General features: G+C 41.2%; 1 long non-coding RNA gene across 1 annotated transcript in view; it reads right to left on the bottom strand.

Moving 5' to 3' along the window:
- Positions 1-22,051, bottom strand: part of LOC142431805 (uncharacterized) — a 319,297-nt gene extending 297,246 nt beyond the window's left edge. The window contains exon 1 of the long non-coding RNA XR_012780849.1: positions 21,946-22,051. This is a non-coding gene — a long non-coding RNA (uncharacterized LOC142431805). The remainder of the gene's footprint in view (positions 1-21,945) is intronic.
- Between the last annotated feature and the right edge of the window lie 4,315 nt (positions 22,052-26,366).

The raw sequence follows: 26,366 nt of genomic DNA, 5'->3' as shown, positions 1-26,366 counted from the left end.
AGGGGGAACTCATAACAAGGTTAGATATATAGCCCCACCCTCTAAAGGAGATGAATAATAGAAATGTGGATGAAGGGAGACAGTGGACAGTATAAGATACAAAAATAATACGAACAATATATAATTGATCAAGGATTCACCAGGGTGAAAGGGTGGGGGAGGGAGAGGAAAAATGAGGAGCTTACACCAAGGGCTCAAGTAGAAAATGTTTTGGAAATGGTGACGGTAACATATGTACAAATATACTTGATGCAATTGATGTATGGAGTGTTATAAGAGCTGTAGGAGCCCCAAGTAAAATGATTTAAAAAAACGTGTCTAGTCATTGTGCAAGACAAAAATGATTAAGACATGTCCAGCCTTTGTATCTATGAGACTGGAGTTCCTTGGGTGATTTCAAATTTATCTTTTTATACTGTTGTGGATTCCCGTGAAGTGCAAAAGATCTGTCTGTCCTCATCTGAAACCAAGTTAAGTTTTCCTTTGAAACATCCAAACTAAGCAAGAAAGTTTGGAAATGGGTATTCTGGTTATTTGAGTTCTCTGATTAAAAAGCAGAATCCTTTTCCCATTTGTTTGTTTCCAGCCAAATTCTGTTGCGTCTTTGTAAAATGCATTTGTTTACTTTGCTGCAGACATGACCACACTGAAAATACTATGGTCTTTCTTGATGATTCGTGTTCCCTGCGAGCCTCATGTGATTATTATTTGTATCAGTTCTCATTTGTGGGACTGGATATGTAGAGAGAGAAAATGATAAGAATTGGGTTGAATGTAACCTAAGTACAAGAACAACTGTGGCTGAGCAGAAAGTCTTCTGATGATGTCCAATTTTTCAAACTACATATGAAAAGTGGTAGGAATACATTGGAAATTAAGATGATGGTAATGATGATGACAGCTTGCCACATGCCAAACACTAGTCTAAGCCCTGCTATGTGTAATCAATCATTTACTTTCAAATCCATTCCTAAAAGATACGTATCGTATTCTTTTATCTCCATTTAGCAAATGAGACAACTCGTGTTCAGGAAACTAACTTTCCCATAGTCTCACTGCTATGAGAAGTACAACAGTCAGGATTTGAACTCAGAGAATCTGGTTTCAAATATTTCACTTACAACCACATGCTAAAGCAAGAAAAAAGTGTGCATAGAAATACTGAACTGAAAAATCTTGATAGGCGAATAAACCCTCACTGAGTCAAAATGAAATGTGATTATTTGAAATATGCATAAGCTTTCGGAAAACAAAGTTAGAAAGACACACTCACGTACCAGCTATTATCAAAGCAATGAGATGAGGCTAAAAAACAGACTCACTGCTTGGAGCAGATGATATAGCATTAACAAACAGCAGAGAGGAAGTCCTATATCTCAATTGCTATTGTACTTCCATCTTCTTTATCAAAGAGAATGATCTTTAAACTCAGAAGAGTTGAATAAATGTGGTTTAGGAGGAACTGAAGCATGAGATAGGTAAGGCGATAGCAGGACACGATCTAGCTGTTTAAATGAGTTCAAGTCTCCAGGCCTAAACAAATTACATCCCTGAGTAGGAAAAGATTTTCCAGATGTAGTGTCAGAATCCTGTCAGTAATCTTTAGGGGATCAAGGAGAACAGAGTAAGTATTGGAATAACAAAGCTGGAATATTTCAACGTTGTGGAGAAATTGGATTCCATAATCTACAAACTTGATGTAGAAACCTGGCAGTATTCAAAAATTAATCATTACATAGATGGCTTTTGATTCCTTATAAAAGGAGATGATGATCACTAGGAACCAGAATGGATTCAACAGGGAAATCATAAGGATCATTCACATAAAATCTTTTTCTGTGTAGGGTTATGGACTGGCGAGAACTAGGGGTGCCATGCGCACAGCAAGGGGTGTAGTGGCAACATGGCTGAGATATCTAGCACCCCATGGATCAGCAAGGATGGTTTAGATCAGGGGTGTCAAATTGGCCCACGATGCTGTAAATTAAAAGGAAATTTTAAAAATTGTTATGAAGACAATAGTGCTTAGGGCAGATCAAGATAATACCATACACACAATTCCCTTGTTACATTTTATTTCAGAGCATCATGGGCCACACAAAATTTACCTCAGGTGCCACATGAAGTTCACGGGCCACCAGTTTGACACCCATGATTTAGATGATCTCTCTAAGTAGTGGGCTTTCCTTCTTTGCTCCATGAGGTTGCACATTTGCTCAGAGAAAACACTAGACAGATAAAGGTCTTCGTATGGACAATAGAATAAAAATCTTATACTCCCCAGAACCACCAAATAAACTCAGATCCACCTCTGGCTTATGTTAACTAGAGAAATCATATTGATAAAATTTGTCTTGAAGAATAATTGTTGACTTGTAAGACAGTGGTTTTAAGACTAAATAATCATAATAATAAGCTTCATTGACTGTACCAAGAAAGCTTGAATTTATGAACCATGTCTTTCTGACTAGACTCACTTAACTGCATTGTTGCATACCTTATTCCCTTGCTTCATACAAGAGCCTGTTCGAGTGTCATCTCCTTAGAGAGACCATCTCTAACTATCTGATATAACATCTACCACTGAAAGATAACATCATACTCTAAGTGTCTTGCTTTATTTCTCTCCATGGTTCTTATATCTTGTTTACAGGCAATTGAATACACAGTGGACTTCCAAAAGAATGAACAAATCTCTCCCAGGAAAAGTACAGTCAGAATGCTCCTTCTATTGTACTTTAGACATGTTATCAAGAATGACCAGTCCTGAAGAAGGAGAAGATGCTACATAGAGTAGAGGTCCATAAACAAGAGGAAGACCCTCTATGAGAATGACTGACACTGTGGCTACAACAATGAGCTCAAACATAGCAACAACTATTGAGTATGACACAGGACCTTTGTTCTGTTGTATAAAGGGTCACTATGAGTCAAAAACCAACTATAGGACTCAAAAGAACAACAATGCCTCTTACTAGTATCTGATTTTGTATATTATATATGTGTATATAATATCATATAGGAGCCCCAGTTTGCTTCCATAAAGATCACAGCTTTGGGAACCCAATTAGGCAGTTCTACTCTGATTTATTAGGTCAATAAGAGTCAGAACCAATTAGATAGGGTGGCTTAATGGGAGTTGGGGTGAGTAATAAGACAAGACTGAAGAAGGGCTTCATAGTTGAAAACATCCCAGAAAAAGTAAATAAGTAATTAAAAGTAAACAAATATATTTTAAACATGTGAAAGTTAAAAAGAGAGATAATGACTAGCATCAAAGGCAAAGAATCTAGGTTCACAGAGAAAGAACAAAATGTTAAAGCAATAATATCACTAATCTGTAATACTCCAACCACAAGGTAACAAAGTCTAAGAAAGCAGTAAGCCAAATTCTGAATTGTTCTGGAGCCCTGGGAGGCAGTACATATGAAATAGCCCACTTCTGACACCATGTACTATAAATTAGTAATGATGCATACCCTACTGAATCAAAGCAGAGAATTTTGCTGAAGACAAAACAGTTCAAACTGGGTATAAGCAGAGCCTACACAGTAAAGCTCTACCAGAAGTTACAAGCACCCAGGTGTGAGAACCAGCCTCACATCGAACATGTTCTAAGGAACTGTCATGTACACCCAGGTGTGAGATCCAGCTTCACATCCAAACATGTTCTAAGGAACGGTTGTGTACACCCAGGTGTGAGATCCAGCCTCACATCAAACATGTTCTAAGGAACGGTTGTGTACACCCAGGTGTGAGATCCAGCCTCACATCAAACATGTTCTAAGGAACGGTTGTGTACACCCAGGTGTGAGATCCAGCCTCACATAAAACATGTTCTAAGGAATGGTTGTGTACACCCAGGTGTGAGATCCAGCCTCACATAAAACATGTTCTAAGGAATGGTTGTGTACACCCAGGTGTGAAGATCCAGCTTCACATCCGAACATGTTCTAAGGAACTGTCGTGTACACCCAGGTGTGAGATCCAGCCTCACATTGAACATGTTCTAAGGAACCGCTGTATACACCAAAGGGAAGAAATGAAGAGACAGACAAAAGCTTTGGGGTGCTCATCTCCACCATGGCTTCAGAAACATAATTTTGGACATCAAACAACTCCTAATTATAGGTATCTAAACACATAACAAATTGGGCTGTACCCTAATCCTAAAGGTGCCTGAGTTCATTGGAGGAGTAACCTAACACCAATGCCGGGGACAGGTAAGGGGGAGTGACTGTCCCCTGAGCAAGGAGAGCAACTGTACTATGTCTGCTCCTATAGATAAAGCTGCCAGCCAGATAGCAATCAACCAGGTGCTTGCAAAAGGTCACTTTAAGGTAGCACTATTATGGGAGGATATTGTGGAACTTAATCTTGGTTATGAGAATGTGATTGGGACTCATCTCTAACCCACAAGTGTGAAGGCCTCCCTCCACCCAGAACCCTAGCCTGACAGGCTTCTTAAATATGAGAATCAAGAATTTGTCTGCATACACTCTCTTCCCATTCCTCAGTTTCCCACACCCAAGCAATATTTAAATTGTTAAAAAAGGGGGTTGCAAACATAATATTTTATTGGCTTAACAGTGATTTGTAATCATTAAAAATGGGTTGATAAAAGAGAATGACTGGTACAACATTTATGGGTTGACATGCCTTGCTAAAGATACATAACTGCAAGCATATGTGTTTTTCAGTTAATTGCAACACAGTAGCAGGACAATTACAGGACATATGTTTCTGGGAATGTCATTAAAACCACTTTCTAACATATCTTTTTCTGAAGGTCCATTTAAAAGATTTATCGTTAACACTAGGTTTTAAGACACTTTGAAAATAAGCTATCAAATCCTGTATTTGTTTGAGTACATAGGGAGAAAATACATAAATAGAGTATGACATCCTGTATCTGTCCAACCACAAAGATTATATAATTTTGTTTCTAAATTTTAAAAGAAACATTTTTTGTTTCCTATATATGTATGTGTGGGGGAAGGTCAGATGCTTACAGCCATGCTCCCTGAAGGCAATCGCTGCTGTCTCGCCCCACCACAGGAGTGGACCTGCTCTCTGCTGCTGGGGACAATGGATTATTTCTCCCTGAAGCTTGCATCCATTAACTTAGTTCCTGTAGGTAGAGTTCACACTCTACAGATAATGGTCTCTATCAGTTGAGCCAGGGAACAGGTCAAACTGGCTCTGTGACATCAAAGTTAGGCTGCCATCCTGTATCTAGGATCTGCCCATCTTGCCACATGTGTACCCCCATCCCTCCAATTACTGCATTACCTATAGCACAACCCCTTCCTGTGATGTATGTATTTACCTTTAATTAGGGGGCTTGCATATCCCCATAGAGTATAAAAGCCTTGGTTAGCATTAAAGATTCTCTCTCTCTCCATGTGGACCACCAAGCGGGGTTGAGGTGAGCATGCTGCTATGAAATGTGTCTGACTCCATTTATTTCAATATTTTACTTCTATCTTTCATGCTCTCTGTAACTTTACTATAATCTTTACTTATTATTGCTATACAATTGTGCCTACCGGACCGGTAATGATGTGGTTCCCCTGGCATGTATACACACACACACACACACACACACACACACACACACACACGGGGTACCCCACAAAAAACCAGAATCGTGCTGGGTGGAATGGAGCTTTCATAGTCAGATGCATTTCATAGTCATATGCACTAAGTACACTAACCTCTGGGTACTTAGTGGCATCTCCTGGGAAGGTCCTCTCTGGTTACAATGAATTTTCTCATAAAAGCAGTTTTTGTTTTGTTTTGTTTTTTAATCATTTTATTAGGGGCTCATACAACTCTTATTATAATTCATACATACACCAATTGTGTAAAGCACATTTGTACATTCATTGTCCTCATCATTCTCAAAACATTTGCTCTCCCCTTAATCCCCTGGCATCAGGTCCTCATTTTTCCCCTCCCTCATGAACCCTTGATATTTTTTTTAATAAATCATTTTATTGGGGCTCATACAACTCCCATACAATCCATACATACATCAATTGAGCAAAGCTAAATAAATAAATAAATTTATAGAAAAGTGTTCCAAAGGAGCATAGAGCTATTAAAAATTAAAAATAGTAGCTTCCTAAAACTTGCCCCCAAAAAAGCAGTTTTGTTTGAACTTTGAAGAGAACAGTGTGCAGCTGTAAAATTTTATTTCCTACTTGGGAAAAGGGCTGCAGAAGCTGTGGTGATGTTGAACACAACTTACAAGAACAGTGCTATAGGAAAAACTCAAGTGCATGATTGTTTTTCTTGTTTCAAAAAAGGTGAAATGTTGGTTGATTAGAAACCACATTCTGGATGTCTGTCAACTGCCTAAATGGACAAAAATGTCGAGTTCATTCCACCAGGTCAGACTGTTAATCAAACTTTCTATTTAGAGGTTCTGAAAAGATTGCATAACGGTGTGCATCAAGAAAGACCTGATTTGTGGCAGACATGGGGCCTGGTTTTCTCATCATGACAAAGCACCTGCTCACTCAGCCATCTCAGTACACAAGTGGTTGGCAAAAACAGCATGCCTCTCTGGCCCCATGCACCTGACTTACCTGACCTCACTCCATAAGACTTCTTTTTGTTTCTGCAAATGGAGAGGTACATGAAAGGACAGTGATTTGAAAATGTACAAAAAAAGAAAGAGGTGCCGACAACTATGCAAATAGATGAGTTTTAAAAATGTTTCCTGACTGGCTCATCTTCCTCCCCACAACCCTTCTGCAAGGGGATGTCCAATTGCCCACAGATGGGCCCTGGTTCCCCACACTGCACTCCTCCTCATTCACAATACTATGATTTTTTTTGGTCTTTGGTGCCTGATACCTGACCCCTTAGGTGCCTCGTGACCTCACAGGCTGATGTGCTTCTTCCATGTGGGCTTTGTTGTTCCTCAGCTAGATGGCCACCTGTTTATCTTCAAGCCTTTAAAACCCCAGATGCTATATCTTTTGACAGCTGGGCACCATCATCTTTCTTCACCACATTTGCTTATGTACCTCCTTTGTCTTCAGCGATCATGTTGGCTGGTGTGCTTCTTCTGTGTGGGTTTTGCTGTTTCTCAGCAGATGGCCACTTCTAGTTCTTGAATGCTTTCTTCCCCCCACTATCATGATCCCAATTCTACCTTACAAATCTGGCTGAACCGGAGGGCATACACTGGTACAGATAGGAACTGGAAACACAGGGAATCCAAGACAGATAAACCCCTCAGGACCAGTCGTGAGAGTGGCAATACCGGGAGAGTGGAGGGAAGGTGAGGGGGAACAGATTACAAGGATCTACATATAACCTCCTCCCTGGGGGGTGGACAACAGAGAAGTGGGTGAAGGGAAATGTTGGACCATGTAAGATATGATAAAATAATAATAATTTATAAATTATCAAGGGTTCATGGGGAGGAGGGAGTGGGGAGGCAGGGAAAAAAATGAGGAGCTGATACCAAGGGCTCAAGTAGAAAGCAAATGCTTTGAGAATGATGAGGGAAACAAATGTACAAAGTGCTTGACACAATGGATGTCTATGTGGATTGTGGTAAGAGTTGTACAAGCCCCCAATAAAATGATTTATTAAAAAAACGTTTCCAAGGATGGAAAAAAATCAGTTTTTTTTCTGGGAGGCTGGCCCCAGCACCATAAATTAAGTGGATTCCTGCCCCTCCCCCGAAAATAATTTGTTCCAAAGGACAACATTGACTCTGCAGCTCCAGGAGATGGACATATCTGATAAGAGCACACGGGAGCAGATGAAGGGGCAGGAGGAGAGAATGGAACACAGCCTGGCCCACCAGGCCGTGAGGATGATGTTCCTGAGTAGAGCAGCCAGTCCACAGAGAGAACAACATGGCTGGCCCCACTATGAGACATGATGCCAATCAGTGACTAAGGGCGATACAGGGGACAGCACCGGAGACACAGTGTGGGAATTGCACCTGACCTGATCCCACCACACCGAGGCAAAGCACTGGGGGAGTGCAGTGGAACAGCGAGGGAATGGAGTGGCAAGGTCCCCAGGGAATGCTGAAAGTGGACTCTGGGGCCAGGGCGTGGTGCCCCAGCAGACTGGACTGGAAAACGCTCCTAAGGGCCAGCAAACGATCCCTGAACTAACTACAACAAGCTTTTCTCTTGTGAACTGTTTTGTTCTGTTCTTTGTCAGTGGTTTGTTTTTGTTGTTTTGTTGTCTGGTTGTATACTGTTGCTTTGTTTTCCTCTGTCTTATTTTCGTGCATGTTATTGTCTCCACAGGTCTGTCTGAATAGGACAGGCTGGATGAACTATCTGGAGGAAAAACAACGGGACCGACGGTTCCGGGGGGACTTGGGGTGGGGGGTAGGGGGAGGTAAGGAAGTGGTGTTAACAAACCCAGGGACAAGGGAACAACATGGGACCCAAAATGGTAGAGAGGGGGAGTGGCAGGCCTGGTTGGAAATGATCAAGGGTAAGGTTGCTTAGAGAAGAGGTATACTCTAGCCCAGGTTGCGACGAAGCATGGTAGTAGGGCAGGAGGAAAGTCAAGGGAGATGGAGGAAAGAGCTAGGAGTCAAGGGGCATTTATGGAGGTCTAGACAAAGACATGTACATGCAAATATATATAGGAGGATGGGGAAATAGATCTACGTGTCTATATTTATAGGTTAAGTATTAAGGTGGCGGAAGGACCTTGGGCCTCTACTCAAACACTCCCTCAATGCATGAATACTTTCTTTTATTAAATTGGAACTCTATGATGCTCACTCTCCCCACACAACTGCTGGAGCCAAAGTGGGTGAACAAGTAAATGTGGTGAAGAAAGCTGATGGTGCCCAGCTATCAAAAGAGATAGTGTCTGGGGTCTTAAAGGCTTGAACATGAATAAGCGGCCATCTAGCTCAGAAGCAAAAAAGCCCACATGGAAGAAACACACCGGCCAGTGCGATCATGAGGTGCCAAAGGGACCAGGTATAAGGCATCATGCAAAAAAAGATATGTGTGTATATGTATATATATATATGTATGTGTGTGTATAAATATATATATATATATATATCATATTGAATGAAGGGGGAAGTGCAGAGTGGAGACCCAAGGCCCAAGTGTCAGCCAATGGAGATCCCCTCATAGAGGGGTTTAGGAGAGGAGATGGGTTAATTAGGGTGCAAGGTAGTACCGATTAAGAACACAGCTTTCGCCCAGATCCTGGATGCTTCCTCCCCCCAACTACCATGATCCGAATTCTACCTTGAAGGGCTGGATAGGGCAGAGGTTGTACACTGGTACATATGAGGGCTGGAGGCACAGGGAATCCAGGGTGGATGATACCTTCAGGACCAAGGGTGTGAGGGGCGATGCTGGGAGAGTGGAGGGTGAGTGGGTTGGAAAAGGGGAACTGATTACAAGGATCCACATGTGACCTCCTCCCTGGGAGAGGGACAGCAGAGAAGGGGGGGAAGGGAGACTCTGGATAGGACAAGATATGACAAAAAACGATGTATAAATTACCAAGGGCACATGAGGAATGGGGGAGCGGGGAGGGAGGGGGGAAAAAAAGAGGACCTGATGCAAAGGGCTTAAGTGGAGAGCAAATGTTTTGAGAATGATTGGGGCAGGGAATGTATGGATGTGCTTTATACAATTGATGTATGTATATGTATGGATTGTGATAAGAGTTGTATGAGTCCCTAACAAAATGTTAAAAAAGAGGAGGAAAAAAATAGAAAATGATTAGGGCAAAGAATGTACAGATGTGCTTTATACAATTGATGTATGTATATGTATGGACTGTGATAAGAGTTTTATGAGCCCCCTAATAAATTGTTTTTTTAAAAATCAGCTTTTTTTATGGGTACCCCTGTGTGTATGTGTGTGCTTATTCTTTAGGGTATATGGTTAAGGCGGCACAATGATTTTGCTGTTATTTTAGAAACAAAACAAAATTTTTATGTTTTATATTCATAGTTCCTTTAGGGTTACATAAGAACACTTTTGTTGTTGTTTCAGAAACAAAACAAAAATTTAAAATTGCTGTTAGAAAAGGTAACTTTAAAATTAAACATGGATTCCAGATTCATGTCAAGACTTAAATTGGAGTTAAAGGCTCCAATTTCAAGCTGCTCTATTTATATACACCAAGCCCCTCATATTTTAAATGCTCACACACTAGAATACTGCAAGGATGTTTTTCTCTCAATAATATTTATTACCCAGGCATATTTGCCTAATTAAATGATGCCAATGGGAAAAATGGTCTCTAATGACTACATGGCTTTAACCTTGGCCCTATTCAAATTATTAACTGTGACTCAGAAAAACCCATTGCCAAATTGATTCCAAACCAATGTGACCCTATAGGACAGAGTAGAACTGCTCCCTTTTGAAGTCCCCTCAGAGAATCTCAAAGATTCAGAACAAACCTAAAAGATAGGGATAATTATCATCTTCCTTTTCAGAAGAACGAACTGAGCTCAGGGACTTTAGGTAACATGTCTAACACAAGACAACTGGCATATGACAAGCTATGATTATAAACCACTGTAAAATCCCTAATCTTTTAAAATACCTCAGTAACATCGGAAAGCATCTACTTAAATTCTCAGCTAATGGAGAAAAAGGCAATGTTATATGAAAAGTCAAGATTGAACGATAGTTTGACAGATTTGAATGATAGGCTAGAATTCAAACATGATACATAATAGATATAAAGGTAAATTCCCATATAGTACCAGTTTGTAAAACTCAAATGCACAAGTACATGGTGAAGGGAACTGTTTTTTTCTTTAGCAATAGACCTAGAAGCTTTAAGTGACCACAAGCTCATTAACCAACAGTAAGATACAAATGTTAATTGAACTAACGCACTCTTAGACTGCATTAGCCATCAGAGAAAAAATAAAGCAGAGTGTTCTAGTATGATCCCAAAGAAGCCAAATGAGAAAAAAAATGCTGTCAAGTAGAATGCTTAAGAAAAAATTTAAAACACAAACAAAATCACTCCCATTGAGCAAATTCGGACTCAAAGACTCAATTTTGACTATAAGATAGAGTGGAACTGCTCCTGTGGGTCCCTTGGCCACAACAGGTAGTTCTACACTGTTCTACATCAGGTCTCCTTACTCACTGACATGTAGCTAATTCCAACACATAGTGACCCTATAGAAAGAGTAGAACTTGAGGGGCCAGCCCCTATCCCAACTACTTAAACAGTCGCCCCTCCCCCCAGAAGAATTTACTTCAGAGGTCAGCACTGAGGCTACAGCTCAGGAAGAGGGACAGATCTGATAAGACCACACAGGAGCAAATGAAGGTGGTGGAAGAGAGAGTGGAGCACATCCTGGCCCACCAAGCCTTGAGGACAAATCCCTGCTCACAGCAGCCAATGCACAGAAAGGACTATAAGGCCAGCCCCACTACGACCCCACTATGAGACAAGACATTCCTCACTGCCCCATACCCCTACAGGGGACAACACTGGAGATATAGTGCGGCAATTGTGCCTGATCTGACCCCACCACACCAAGGCAAAACACTAAGGACATGCAACAGAGCTGCAAGGGGAGCAGAGCAAGGAAGTTCCCAGGGAATATGAAAAACAGATTTGGGGACCAGAGTGTAGCACCTCATCAGACTTGCAGGAAAACACTCCTAAAGGTCAACAAACAGACCCTGCACTATTTGCAGGCTTTTCTTTTTTTGTCATTGGTTTACTGTTGTCGTTGTTGATGACACTTTGTTTTCTTTTGTTGCTTTGTTTTGCTCTGTCTGGTTTTTGTGCATATTGGTACATCAGCAGGTATATCTAGATAAGATAGGCAGGATAAACAATCTGGAGGAGAAAACAATAGGCCGACAGTTTGGGGGGCAGTGGACAGGGGAGAGAGGGAGTGGGGGAAAGAAAGTGGGTGTTAAACCCAAGGACAAAGGAACAAGTGATCCAAAATCGATGGTGAGGAGGGGAGGAGGCCTGGTAGGGCTTGATCAAGAGCAATGTAACCGAGAGGAATTGCTGAAACCCAAATGAAGGCTAAGCATGATAGTGGGACCAGAGGAAAGTAAAAGGAAATAGAGGAAAGAACTAGCAGGCAAGGGTATTTAGAAAGGTCTAAATACAGGCATGCAAAAATGCAAATATATTTATATATGATGGGGAAATAGATCTATGTGCATATATTTATAGGTTTAGTATTAAGGTAGCAGATGTTCATTGGACCTCCACTCAAGTACTCCTTCAATGCAGGAACACTTTGTTCTATTAAATTGGCATTCCATGATGCTCACCTTCCTGACACAATTGCTGAAGACAAAGCAGGTGCATAAGCAAATGTGGTGAAGAAAGCTGATAGTGTCTGGCTATCAAAAGATAAAGCATCTGGGGTCTTAAAAGCTTGAAAATAAACAAGCGGCTATCTAGCTGAGACACAACAAAGCCCACATGGAAGAAGCACACCAACCTGTGTGATCACGAGGTGTTGATGAGATCAGGTATCAGGCATCAAAGAACAAAAAATCATCATTGTGAATGAGGGGGAGTGGGGACCCAATGACCGTTTATAGACAACTGGACATCCCCTTACAGAAGGGATGCAGGGAGGAGATAAGGCAGTCAGGGTGCACTATATCAATAATGAAACATACAACTTTCTGCGATCACGAGGTGCCAAAGGGATCAGGGATAAGGCATCATCAAAAAAAAATCTTACCATAGTGAATGAAGGGGGAAGTACAGAGTGGAGACCCAAAGCCCATTTGTCGGCCACTGGAGTCCCCCTCACAGAGGAGTCTAGGGGAGGAGATGAGTCAGTCAGGGTGCGATGTAGCACCGATGAAGAACACAGCTTTTCCCCAGATCCTGGATGCTTCCTCTCCCCAACTACCATGATCCGAAGTCTACCTTGCAAGTCTAGATAGAGCAGAGGATGTACACTGGTGCATATAGGAGCTGGAGGCACAGGGAATCCAGGGTGATTATACCTTCAGGACCAGGGGTGTGAGGGGCGATACTGGGAGAGTAGAGGGTGAGTGGGTTGGAAAGGGGAAACTGATTACAAGGATCTACATGTGACCTCCTCCCTGGGGGACGGACAACAGAGAAGGGGAATGAAGGGAGATGCCGGATAGGGCAAGATACGACAAAATAATAATCTACAAATTATCAAGGGCTCATGAGGGAGTGGGGAGCGGGGAGGGTGGGGGGAAAAAAGAGGACCTGATGCAAAGGGCTTAAGTGGAGAGGAAATGCTTTGAAAATGATTAGGGCAAGGAATGTACAGATGTGCTTTACACAATTGATGTATATATATGTATAGATTGTAATAAAAGTTGTATGAGCCCCTAATAAAATGTTTTTTAAAAAGGGGAAAAAAAGAATTGTATGAGCCCCCAATAAAATGATTAAAATAAAAAAAGAAAAGAAACATACAACTTTCCTCTAGTTCTTTAATGCTTCCTCCCCCCCAACACTAACATGATCCCAATTCTACCTTACAAATCCGGCTAGACCAGAGGATGTACACTGGTACAGACAGGAACTGGAAACACGGGGAATCCAGGACAAATGTGAACCTTAGGACCAGTGGTGAGAGTGGCGATACCAGGAGGGTGGAGGGAAGGTGTGGTAGAAAGGGGGAACCTATCCCAAGGATCTACATATAACCCCCTCCCTGGGGGACAGACAGAAAAGTGGGTGAAGGGATACGTTGGACAGTGTAACACACGACAAAAATAAGAATAATTTTTAAATTATCAAGGGTTCATGAGGGAGGGGGTGGAGAGAGAGGGCGGGAAATGAAGAGCTGATACCAAGGGCTCAAGTAGAAAGCAAATGTATTGAGAATGATGATGTCAACAAATGTACAAATGTGCTTGACACAGTGGATGGAATGATTGTGATGGAAGAGTTGCATGAGCCCACGATAAAATGATTTTTTTAAAAGAAAGAAAGTAAGTAAAACTGCTTCAGTGGGTTTCCAAGACTGTAACTCTTTATAGGAGCAGAAAGCCTTGTCTTTCTCTGGTGGAGTGACTGGTGGTTTCAATTGGCTAACCTTGTGGTTAGCAGCCCAGTGTGTAACCCATTACACTCAAAAGTTGCAAGAAGTAACTAAAAGTCTTGGTGAGGCTTAGCCTGAAGAAGAAAACACTCAGGGATAAGGAAACACTGTTTTCATACCTGCTGGGATGTCAAAGCTAAAGAAGACGAGCTCCTCTGTTGGTCCTGCTGCGTGGAGCTATGGGAAAGAGGTTTGGCTACAGCTAAAATCTTACGGATAACTAAATTCCTTCAGAGATGGGATCTGTAAAGTGATCAAGAGTATGTCTGAGCAGAGGCTTCTCTACAATGTGGCAAGCATGCTTTAGTATTTACCCAAAGGTGGAAAATTAGGTTATGTATATATTTTCAACCCAACACCCTTCTGTATATGTTGTTGTTAAGTGTCTATTGGTCTGTTTTGACTAATTGATAGCCTATACACAATAGAAACACTGCATGGTCCTATACCATCCTCACAATCGTTTGAGCACATTGTTGCAGCCACTGTGTAGATTTTATGATGACCACACTCACTTCTAAGGAGCATTCTCATTTATTTATTTCAAGGCAGATGTGTTTGTTCTTCTGGTTGTCCACAGTATTATCAATATTCTTTATCCATGACACAATTCAAGTGCACCAAATCTTCTGTGGTCTTCCTTATTGTCCAATTTTCACATGCATATGAGGTAATTAAAATTACCGTGGCTTCAGTCAAGCACATTTTAGTCCTCAAAATTATATCCTTGCAATACTATACATTGAAACAGTCTTGTGTAGTAGATCTGTCCACTGAAAAGTGTAGCTCTGACTGCTGTTTCCATAAGCATTGATTGCAGATCCAAGTAAAGTTAAATCCTTGACAGTTTCTATCTTTAATCCATTTAAAAGATGTCTCTTGGTTCAATTTCTATCTTTTATCCATTTATCCGATGTTGTCTCTTGGTTCAATTGAGAGGATTTGGGTTTTCTTTACATCAAATTATGAATCATTCTGAAGGCTGCAGTCCTTGATCTTCATCAACAAGTGGTTCAAGTCCTCCTCACTTTCAGCAAGCAAGGTTGTATCATTTGCAGACCATAGGTTGTTAATAAGCCTTCTTCCAACCCTGATGCAGAGTTCCTCTTTATATATTAAAATTTATTTGATCATTTGCTCAGCATAGAGATTGAATAAGTATGGTAAGAGGATAAAATCCTAACATACATCTTTCCTGATATTATATCATGTAATATTCCTTCGTTCTGTTCAAATAACAGCCTCTTGGTCCGTGAACAGGTTCTACATGAGTACAATGAAGTCTTCTGGAATTTCCATTATGCTCAAGGTTATCCATAGTTTGTTATGATCCACAGAGTTGAAAGCCTGTACATAGTCAATAAAACAAAAGTAATCATATTTCTGATCACCTCTACTTTCAGCCAAGATCCATCTGACACCAGCATTAATATTCTTTTTTCACATCTGGCCTGAATTTCTGGCAGCTCTCTATGTACTGGTGCAACAGTTGAATGACCTTTAGCAAAATTTTACTGAAATGTGATATTGTTCTATAATTTCCACGTTCTCTTCGATCACTTTTCTTTGAAATGGGCACAAATATGGTCTCTTCAATCAGTTGGACAAGTACCTGTCTTCCAAATTTCTTGGCCTAGAGTAGGTGCTTTATCAGCTTGTTGAAACATTTCAATTAGGTATTCCATCAATTCCTGGAGCCGCTCTACTTTTTTTTAAAATCACTTTATTGGGGGCTCATACAATTCTTATCACAATCCATACATACATTCTCTGTCATTAGTGTTGAATGTATAAAATCTTTCCTTGACATGTTCTTGAAATTCAGGTGTGATACATTCAAGGTGGTATTTTGACTCTCGTGGATTCGGTTAAATTTTTTTCAACCTAAATTTAAAATGAACAATTGAAAATCTGTTCCACAGTTGGCCCTCGGTCTTATTTTGGCTGCTAATAGTGAGCTTCTCCAGCTCTTCCAGCAGAGACAGTCGATTGGATTCCTGTGTATTCTGTGCAGTGAGGTCAAAACATAAATGTACACAATATAAGGTACACAACATAAACACATAGTTTATTTTGTGCTTATTTATGTGAACAAAAGGTACAGCATATAAATGTATAGTGGCTGTTTATCTTGTTGAGAAAAGTTATTTACAGTCAGTCTTCTGTAAATAGTAACTTCATTTTATGAACCCCATCCTTGAACTGCAATCCTACAACAACAACAACATCTGTGTTGATTCTGAGTTTGAAAAACAGTCTATAAGGAGAAACAGTTTAGCCAACAACACATTGGAGTTTCTGGGAGATGTCAATGATTAAAATAATGGGGAAATTCTTGAAATTATTACTTTCCTAGAAAAATGGAAGATGGAAAATGACTCTTTGCCAGGCATTTACCTCTCTGTGAGTGCTCTTGTCTCAAACAAGTGGATAGAAACTCTTGAAAAGAATTTATTCTTTTTCTTGCACAGCATGTTTTCTTCATCTGTGGCCTCTTGCTCCAAAAGATGTAGAATGGCCTATTCTATTGTATTCCATTTTTAAAACATGTAAACCACTGCCACTGAGTGGAATCCGTTGTGTTAGGGTCTAGAAGATAAAGAAACCATCGGGGGGGGGGAGAACTTCTTGGAGCAGAGTCAGAAATGCCAGGCCCTCCTATGGACCCATGCCAACCTTCCTCACATGTCTTATGTGCACATTATGCTCCAGTCTGTACAGATTGTCTAAGGTCCAAACTACCCCTGTTCCTCTAGTCTGGACCAGAGTCTCCGCTTTAGGGTCTTGAACCAAGAGCTGGTAGAGAACAGAGGAATCTACATTTGGACCACATTTGGACTCTGTCCTTTGCCCACAGGCAGCAATCAGACTGATTAAGATCATCTCATTCCAGATATTAGTTATTGGGATGGCATCCGCTGTTCCCTGCTAGACATGTGTACTTTCAATAGATTACTTTGTCTCACACTGACAGTCATTTTTCACCCGGCATGGCAGAATTTCAAAGCCAAGAATCCTGTATTACATAGTAAACAACAAAATTATACTCAAAATTGCCTTTTTTGATTTTGATATATTAATCAACTCTTCAGGAAAGCTTCTAAACATTTTCAATTACATCAAAAGCAGGCTGACAACATTTTCGAACTTCCAAAAAAATCAGACTTAGTTAAAGGTTTGTTTTCTATTCCATTGATACTCTATATTACATGTTTGCAACTGTTTCTGTGTTAGGACAGATTGATTAATAGCATCAGTTCTAAAATCCCAGCATGTCCACAGAAAGAGAGAGAGAGAGAGAGAGAGAGAGAGAGAGAGAGAGAGAGAGAGAGAGAGAGAGAGAGAGAAAAGGATTTCCATCTGTGATCTTCATTAACCAAGGCAGACATATCTATTTTTGAAAGTATGCTTCTTCCCACAAATGGGGCCTTGCATACCTGCACATCTCTGGAGCTTCACGCCTTGTGGTTGCCAGTAAATGCTAATTGTGGACAGGTGTGTGCCCCAGAGATCGAGGTCATGGCATGGCTCCAATGAACCAAGGAAAAATAGACATCCTGGGCTTTACACTTTTCTGGAGTAGGCAGGAAAACGGGCATTTGAACGAATAATGGAGAGATGCTGAAAAACAAAAGCCAGGTGTGAACCACAGAGGATATATAAAGTGTATACTGGGCAATTACGTGCTTAACAGATCAGATGATGATGGTAGCTGCAGTGCTTAAATTATGCCTATTGTTGCCTTCTTTAGAAGGAAATCGTAGAAAGAATGCATCTCAGACAATGGAAACGTTTATATATCCTTCTTTGAGTGTAGCCCTTAAGAAGAGTTTGAGACTGCTCCAGCTGCTAATTGCTAAAGGTGTTATTATTTTGCAACCTTTAAAGAAATAACTTAAGAAAATAATAAAAAGTGAAAAAAAATGAATTATCTACTACTTAAAACTAACACGTGGTCATGATTGACTGAATCCTGCAGTCGTGTGTGTGTGTGTGTGTGTGTGTGTGTGTGTGTGTCATCTGGAAGAACATGAAAGAGTTACAATTCAGATCTGTTTTCTCACAGGAATAACAATCTGGGATGGAAACAGGGAAACCTCTTGCCAAGCACCCCAGATCACAATGAAATGTGTCACCTAATGAGTTTTGTTATATAATGAGAAGGGTTGTGTGTGTAACAGCATCGGCATTTCACCTTCTTGGCTAGAACACAGGTGCCCTGGTGGGAGCATTGTGTTGCTAACTGAAAGTTTGGCAGTTCAAACCCACCAGCTGCTCTATGACCCAAAGAAGGAGGCTGTCTGCTCCTGTAAAGACTGGGAGTCTCAGAAATGGTCGCTATGAATCAACCATCTCAACAGCAGTGATGGCTTTGTTTGATTACAATAAGGAGCTCTGGTGCACAAAGCAGCCAGCTGCAATCAAAGAGGTTGGCGGTTAAAAATTACCCGTGGCCGGACACGAGATAGATGTTGCCGTCGGCCTCTGTCAATACTGACAACATTGGAAGCCCGAAGGAGCGGTTCTAGTCTGCCGTACGGGGTCACATGAGTTGGAATTTGCTCAGCAGCAGTGGGTTTGGTTTAGTGGTATTCAAACAAAGCAGAAAACTAGAAAGATTTCAGCACTTGAAAAACACTCTCCCAGAGGAGAGAGGGACTGATCAAGTGACCATAGCTCCACTCTATGAATTGAATTATGCACACATACAGACATACTTTCTTGGCATTCTTTAGAAATAAAAGAGACTAAATTTTTCAAAAAGACTATTATTTCACTTTACGTAACACATGTAAAAACTTTCGAGCTTATGGAATCTAATGTAGTTACATAAAAAGCTGGGCCCCTAATGTAGTAAAAATAGTCACATTTGCATTCCCCAAAGCAACTCCCAACACCATCGAGGTGTTCCTGAAGGACCCTCTGCCCCTCTGGGTTTCTGATCTGTAAATCATTACCAGAATACACCACCTCATCTTCCTCCCCAGGAGCATCTGGTGGGTTCCAACCACTGACCCTGTGGTTAGCAGCTTAAGGCATAACCCATTACACCACCAGTGTTCCTTCGTATTCTCCAAAAACAATATCAAAACCAAAAGAAAAGGACAAACTCACTGTCATCAAGTCAATGCCGATTCCTGGAAATGCTGTAAGACGGGGTAAAACTGTCCCTGTGAGTTTCGGAGAGTGTAACTCTTTACGGGAGCATAAAGCCTCATCGGTCACCCAAGCAGCAGCTGGTGGTTTTGAACTGTGGACTTTGGGGTTAGCAGCCCAACATGTAACCACTATACCACCAGGACTCCCAAGGAGATAGTATTTTAACACTAAACTAAAAGTATGGGCTAATAACTACAGAACTTTGAGAGTCTGCCAGGACTGTCACAACAGTGTCAGCAAAGGCCATGGACACACCAAAGATCACGGAGAAGATGCAGGACTGAGCAACATCCCATTCTGGTTCATGAGGGACTAAGTCTGTGGGAAATGGAAACAATAATGGTATGTTCCCCATGGACTTTCCAAAGTCACTCGTACATGTGGAAGCCAGGAGGCAAAGCCAACTTGATGGCCACAAAAAAATGCACTTTGTCTAACCTCACATTGATTCTGTCAACACATGGAAGAGATTTCAGGACATCTGGTCTAATAATCTCACAGAGGAAAATTAAATATATATTAAAAGAAGATTAAAAATGATGGCACTTTAAAAAATTTTTTTTTGGTGACATAGTGGTTACACATTGGGCTGCTAACTGCAAGGGCAATGGTTCGAAACCACTAGTTGCTCCACAGGAGAACGACAAGGCTTTCTATTCCCATAACGAGTTACAGAAACCCACAGTGCAGTTCTACTGGGTCCTGCAGGGTCACTAGATGCTGAAATCAGCTCTAGGACAATGAATGATCAAGTACAACACCAAACAATATCTCATGTAAGAGGTTCCAGCACTCTGCCTGCAGGCAGGAGTTTTTGATTATCTGAAGCTGTCTTGCCCAGATGTGGGGTGAAGCCAAGGGTAGGGGGTCTTGCAGGAATAGCTCAGGCTCCATAAGGTGGGCAGCGAGCCAGAGTCCTGATACAGCTCTACTGTTTTGTGGGCGGGAAGGAAGGGTCCACACAGTGACATCCAAGCATACCTCTGTTTTACCTTACCTGGGATAGGACAAGCTCTCTTTGAAACACATGCCTGTTTAAAAACACTAGCAGACAAGTAGGAGCCCTGTTTAGAGCTGCTGACTGAAAGATCAGCAGTTCTCACCCACCAGCCATTCCACAAGAGAGAGATGAGGCTTTCTACTCACATGAAGACTTACAGCCTCAGAAACCCACTGAGGCAGCTGTTTTGTGCTGCAGGGTCATGATGAGTCGGAACCCACTCAATGGCAGTGAGAGCAGGCAGGTGTATTAAATGAGCTGCCTTGAGGGGGAGGGTGCTCTGAGGTGTTTTCTTTTCCACCCCAGGGTAGCTGTGCAGCAGACTGCCTACCAGGAAAGGACATGGAGATGTGTTCTCTGTTATGTTCTAGTTGTCCATCTATTGCCCAGGGAAGACAAAATCCCTAAGTGGCAATGCCAAGGGCTCAGTCCCCACCTGGAGAGATTCTTGCAGATGGCTCTGGTGACATCTGTGTTCCACTCACTTCCCATTTGCACTACTGAGATGACTGAGAGTGCCATCTGACTATGCAGTGGCACCCTTCCTAGCCTCTACCCCTGTGGAACACCATGGTGGATCTCGTTGGATAAAATCATTCCCTCCAAAGAAGAGTTGCTCCTATAGGAAGTGGGGTTACTTCCGATATAGATCTATACTCCCATGGAGTGGGGCCAAGTAGGCGATGATAGCCAAGATGGAGCAACTTATTTTGCAGGAAAATTCATTGATGGCGAAATAGTAAAGGTGGTCAGAACTGCTGATCTTTATAATGATAGGCCTGCACTTATTCCACAGACTGTAACCCTAAAGATTTTCACATATTGTTTAATATCCATGCCTAGTAATCATCCAGAGGAAAAATATATATGTGAATTAACCAAAGAAAACCAAACTCACTGCCATCAAGTCAATGCTAACTCATAGCAATGCCCTATAGGTTTCTGAGACTGTAACTGTCGACGAGAGTAAGAGCCCAGTCTTTCTCCCTCAGAGCGGCTGCTGGTTTCCAACTTCCGACCATGTGGATGGCAGCCCAACTTGTAACCACAACTCCACCAGGGCCCCATAAGTGTTAAATATATGTCTGGTTACTTTTTGTTTCATTGATTACAGCACCAACCCCAAGTCACAGATGCTCCATTGTCTTAATCTAAAACTCCAAAAACAAAAGGCCTCACTGTCATCGAGTGGCTTCTACTCACAGTGATCCTACAGGACAGAACAGAACTGCCCCTGCTGATTTCCCCAAGTGTAGATCCTCGTAGGACAAGCATCAGCCGTCTTCTAGGAGAAAGACTCATTTTTCTTCTGAGGAGCGGCTGGTGATTTCAAACTGCTTTGTGGTTTGTGGTTAGTAGCCCAAGGAGCAACCCCCTGCACCACCGCATGAGCTCCTGGCAATCTACACCTGCTATGCACTATTCTGTGCTACGGTCTGGGCACCAAGAAGAAGAGTTCATTCATGTTAAGATCTCTAACTTTAGCAGGGGAGGGTAAACCATATGGAAAACCGATGGCTCTGACTGAGGTGATTTTCCATTCAGGTTGGATCTCTTCAAGGCACTAAGGCCCAGACTGACAGCACCCAAAGCTGAAGAGAGGAAAACGAAAGGGTAACAGACAAACCAAAACAAGGAGGCCTTTGGGAATAATCAGTGTATGATTTACATAGATTGGGAAACAGAGAGGCGTCCTTCGTTAACATAAAGTTTAAATACTTACAGGCATCAACGCAGTGGGAATAGGCAGGTGAAACCATGAGAAGAGGTCCATGCTATTCCTGATGCTACCGGGGAGTTTTCAGACTGTTGAGCTCCTCCTGGGAACTGTAATGAAAGGACACAAAGACACCAGGATGATTTAATTTTACATGGTTTCAGTTGGTAACTCTCAGTTGTGAATTCAAGATGGCCAGCTAGGATGGGCTGAAATAAGGAACATTCTTGTATCCCAAGGAGGAGGTTCAAAGGCAAATGGCTGCAGGGCGGGCTCCAAGCTCACTCAACAATAGTGACAAGGATCCAGGTTCCTCTGTCTCCTCTTTTGCTAGTCCAGGCCTCACACAAAAGTGAAAACAACCTGAAGTAGAAGTGGTCCCTCCCAAGTGAAGATGTTACCACGAAGTTTCCCTACCTCCCACCCCTTAATAAACTCTCCTTCCATAATCATTGGGCAAAATTGTGTCCCACTTCCATGACCATCTCAGTTATTAGAAAAGTTATCATTGGAAATAGAATGGTTGGTTTTGATTATTCAAGGTCCAAGCCACACACACACACTCCTTACTAGGGGAGACCCCCGGCTCACACGAAAGCACTTGACAGTCACTGTTAGAAATATCAGGGTCTACTAGCAAGAAACAAGGCTGATGGGAACAGCAGTAGGGTAAGCAAATTAAAATGTGTGCCACCTATACCTAATAAGATGAGAAGTGGAGCTTACAGAGCCCAATGCATAGAGCTGACATTAAGAGTTGAAATGTCATTATCATATATCTATGATATGTGATATGGCAGTATCATATATCTAAGATCAGTTATTACATTATGGTTTCTAGCAATAATTCTTCAGAGAGCGGGAAAGACATGAATCTCTCTTTAAAAGGCAGTACGTGATTATAATTGAAGGAACTTATCATTGCTAAATCCATATCATCCACATGGACCAGAAAAGAGATTTCCTCTTTTATTGAAAAATCAAGGGTCTCTTTTACTGGAAATCTGTGTTCCAGTGAATTTCCAGTAATACTTTTATATTCCAGATGTACAGCTGTAATAAGTTTGTATTGGTTAGTTGAGCTCAATTTATCTAATGAGCTACTAATGCAGTCAATTGTTTATGCAAATTAGGAAGAGTGGCTGTATTAAAAAGTAATACATTATATAATGTAGTCTTTCAATTTATTCAGACAAACATCATTTCATTTATTTTCTAAATTACTTCATTTATTACATGGCCATCTCTCACATGGTTAAAAAAATGACCAAGAGCCTAGTTAAATGAGTTCCTTTCTAAAATATTTCATCAATTATAATGAGAAATGATAATACGGAAATATTTCACTATGCTTAGAGGATATCTGCAGGCGATGTGGTATAACTACAAAACAGCCGATCCAGAGGTAGGAGATGTGAATTCTAATTCAAATGGCATTTGTTGGGTACTTATTATGTACTAGGCACTGTGCTAAATGTTTAGCTCATTTCCATTTATTTAATCTTCACTCAAAAAAAAATTCAAGCTCACTGCCATTGAGTTGATGCTGACTCATAGTGACTCTGTAGGACAGCACAGACCGGCCTGTGTGGGTTTCCAAGACTATAGAAAGCCCTATCTTTCTCCCATGGAACAACTAGTGGTTTCAAACCGCTGACCTTGTGGTTAACAGTCCAATGAGTAACCCACTGCACCACCAGGGCTTATGCTATAAACCTATAAAGCAGTCTATAAACCACATGTTACTTTCCCATTTTCAGATATGAAAACTGAGACACCAGATGTTGTATAACTTAGCCAAAGATGACAGAGCTGATAAATGACTGGGGCAGGATTCAACCCCAGGCTATCTGTCAAAGCACTTGCCCAATGTACAACACCACTTCTCTAGCCCCGGAATAGTCACTGATGGCTTAACCTCCAGGCCTCAGTTTCCACACGTTAAATGAAGAATTTGAGTAGAGATCTCTCAGAATGATTCCAGCCCTAAAGACATACACTGTCATGAAAACTATGATCTTATAGAGTCCTGACAAATGTCTTGTATCACACAACCAAATACCCCTATCAAAGCGGGTTGGCTTTCTAGACAACAATTGAAAGATGATCTAGAGGAAGAAAATAAACTTAAAGGCACACCATGGTATATATGTCATAGGAAAAATACATCCCTTTGGAGGTATAAGGATATGGTTTATCAGACCTAAATTCATGAATTGCTCCAGACACCAGTGTAACACCTGCCTGGAGGGCTGGCTACAGAATTGGATTTCCTATAATGTGGCTCCAGGAGTAACTGAGTATCTTTCGGAGCAGACTACAAAACTTCCTGACATTGGACAGCAGAAAATCCTCCTCCCTTCGGGGCAAACATTCTTTACTTGATCTGGGCGTTCTAAGGGAATTGAATTATTTGGGGCCATCTCACCAAACGTAATTATGACTATTTATACGATTTCTCATAAAGTCCTCTTTGGGCTATCCAAGCACAGAGACACCGAGTAGATAAATACATTTGCTGAAGAATGAATATTAAATTTACTCCTCTGAGCAGTGTGAACTGTCTGCTAGACTGGGCTATCATTCAGCTTGTCTGAAGGACAAACATTTAAATCTAAATGACAAAAGTCTCAAATCTTATTTTAAGATTACAGGCAGGATTGAGCCATTGGGTATATCTGTCTTCCGTCTGTAAAGTGCTTCAGATGCGCTGCGTTTTCACAATACGTGTCAAGAGGGACATCAAGTGGACTAAATTCTGGGAGACTGTCTTGTAAGGGTTGTTTCCTTGGAGCTTGTATGAACCCGGATGAGAGAACTAGAGACCAGAAGTGCAAGCCATGCCTTCTTAAGTAATCACTTCAAAACTTTCAAAATTTTTTTTCTCCTAAAGATAAATGCATGGTGCTATCTCAATTTTATCTCCAAGAGCTGTGGGAAATGATCGTGTGCGGCTACAAGCACCCTCTATGTGTCAGATGACAGCATATGCTGCGTCTATGTGTGTACACTGTTTCATGCTATTTGCTTTCCTAATTGCATTTTTCTTACATTAAACAGTTTTCCTTATATTAAATAATGAAGTGAAGCTGTTGTTTCTAAATGAAAACAAATTCTAAGTACTCTGGATGCCAAGGTAAATTGCAGAAAATAAATTTACTGCAGTATGCAAGGCCTAATCCATAACAACTTTTAAAAAATGGTAACAGCTTGTTTGCTTTTTATGATTTGGAACATATTCCAAATAAAACTACTGGGCACTTATATTTCCATGTACTTGCCGTCTCTTTGTCCTGTGTTTATGGACCAGACAAATTAAGAAGAGCGATGTGTCATTTTCCACCATGAAAACAAAGGTTAGGCAGCTGGAAAGTGAGGCAGCAAACCTCCAATGATAAGAACCATCTGCTTGTCATTTAAATGTCTTCCAAATGAGAAGAGAATGAAATCTCCTTGGGGTCATGTCCCCCCTCAGTCTGCAGGCCAGTTAGATTCTCCGGACAGGGCAAGATGAGAGGAAGTAATGCCCTGTCTTCCCCAAGTCAGAGTTGACAGTAACACAAAACCATTAAGACCCATGTAGAAATTCAACAAAGAAGCATAGTACTAAGGAACAACGTTGGGTACATGATAAGTGGACCCTCTGAAACTGGTTGTGCAGTGATTACAAGCATGGGCAAAAGAACCCCACCACCTCTTCTAAACTGCTCAAGTGCATGATGCTGCTTCATCTGTGAAATGGGAGTCTTGGGTCATGGTGAGACATGAACCATCAGATCTGAGGCATTTATCAATCAGCACACTCCAAAAGCCAGCTGCTACTTCCAAAAGGTAGATGAGACAGCTGAGGCACAGTGTTTGGAAAGGACATCCTAAATGGAAACCCTCTCTCCATTTTTTTAGTTGCTACCATAAAATCAGGAAAGGTGTGTCAGAATTGTATCCTTCCCACACCTAGTCACTCTCTCTGCTGACCAAATAAGTCCAAGAAATGGGATTACATGAAGAAGAACGCAGCATCAGGATTGGGAAAAGGCTCAGTAACAACCCTGCTGCTATCTGCATATGACACAACTTGTTTGTTGAAAGCCAAAGGAACTTGAAACACTCCCTTCAGTATGAATTATACTTTAGCGTAAAGAAAACAAAAATGCTCACAACTGGACCAATAAGCATCATGATATACAGGAGAAAAGATTGAAGTGGTCAAAGATTTTATTTTACATAGATCCACAATCAATGCTCATAAAAGCAGGAGTGTAAAAAAAGAAAAAGGGAAAAAAAGAAAATGATTAGGGCAAAGAATGTACAGATGTGCTTTATACAATTGATGTATGTATATGTATGAATTGTGATAAGAGTTGTATGAGCCCCTAATAAAATGTTTTAAAAAAAAACAAAGACAAACAGACCTTGAACTATTCTCA

This window comes from Tenrec ecaudatus, chromosome 18 (genome assembly GCF_050624435.1).
Source record: "Tenrec ecaudatus isolate mTenEca1 chromosome 18, mTenEca1.hap1, whole genome shotgun sequence".
NCBI classification, from domain to species: Eukaryota; Metazoa; Chordata; class Mammalia; order Afrosoricida; family Tenrecidae; genus Tenrec; species Tenrec ecaudatus.
This window is presented reverse-complemented; position numbering and strand designations above follow the sequence as displayed.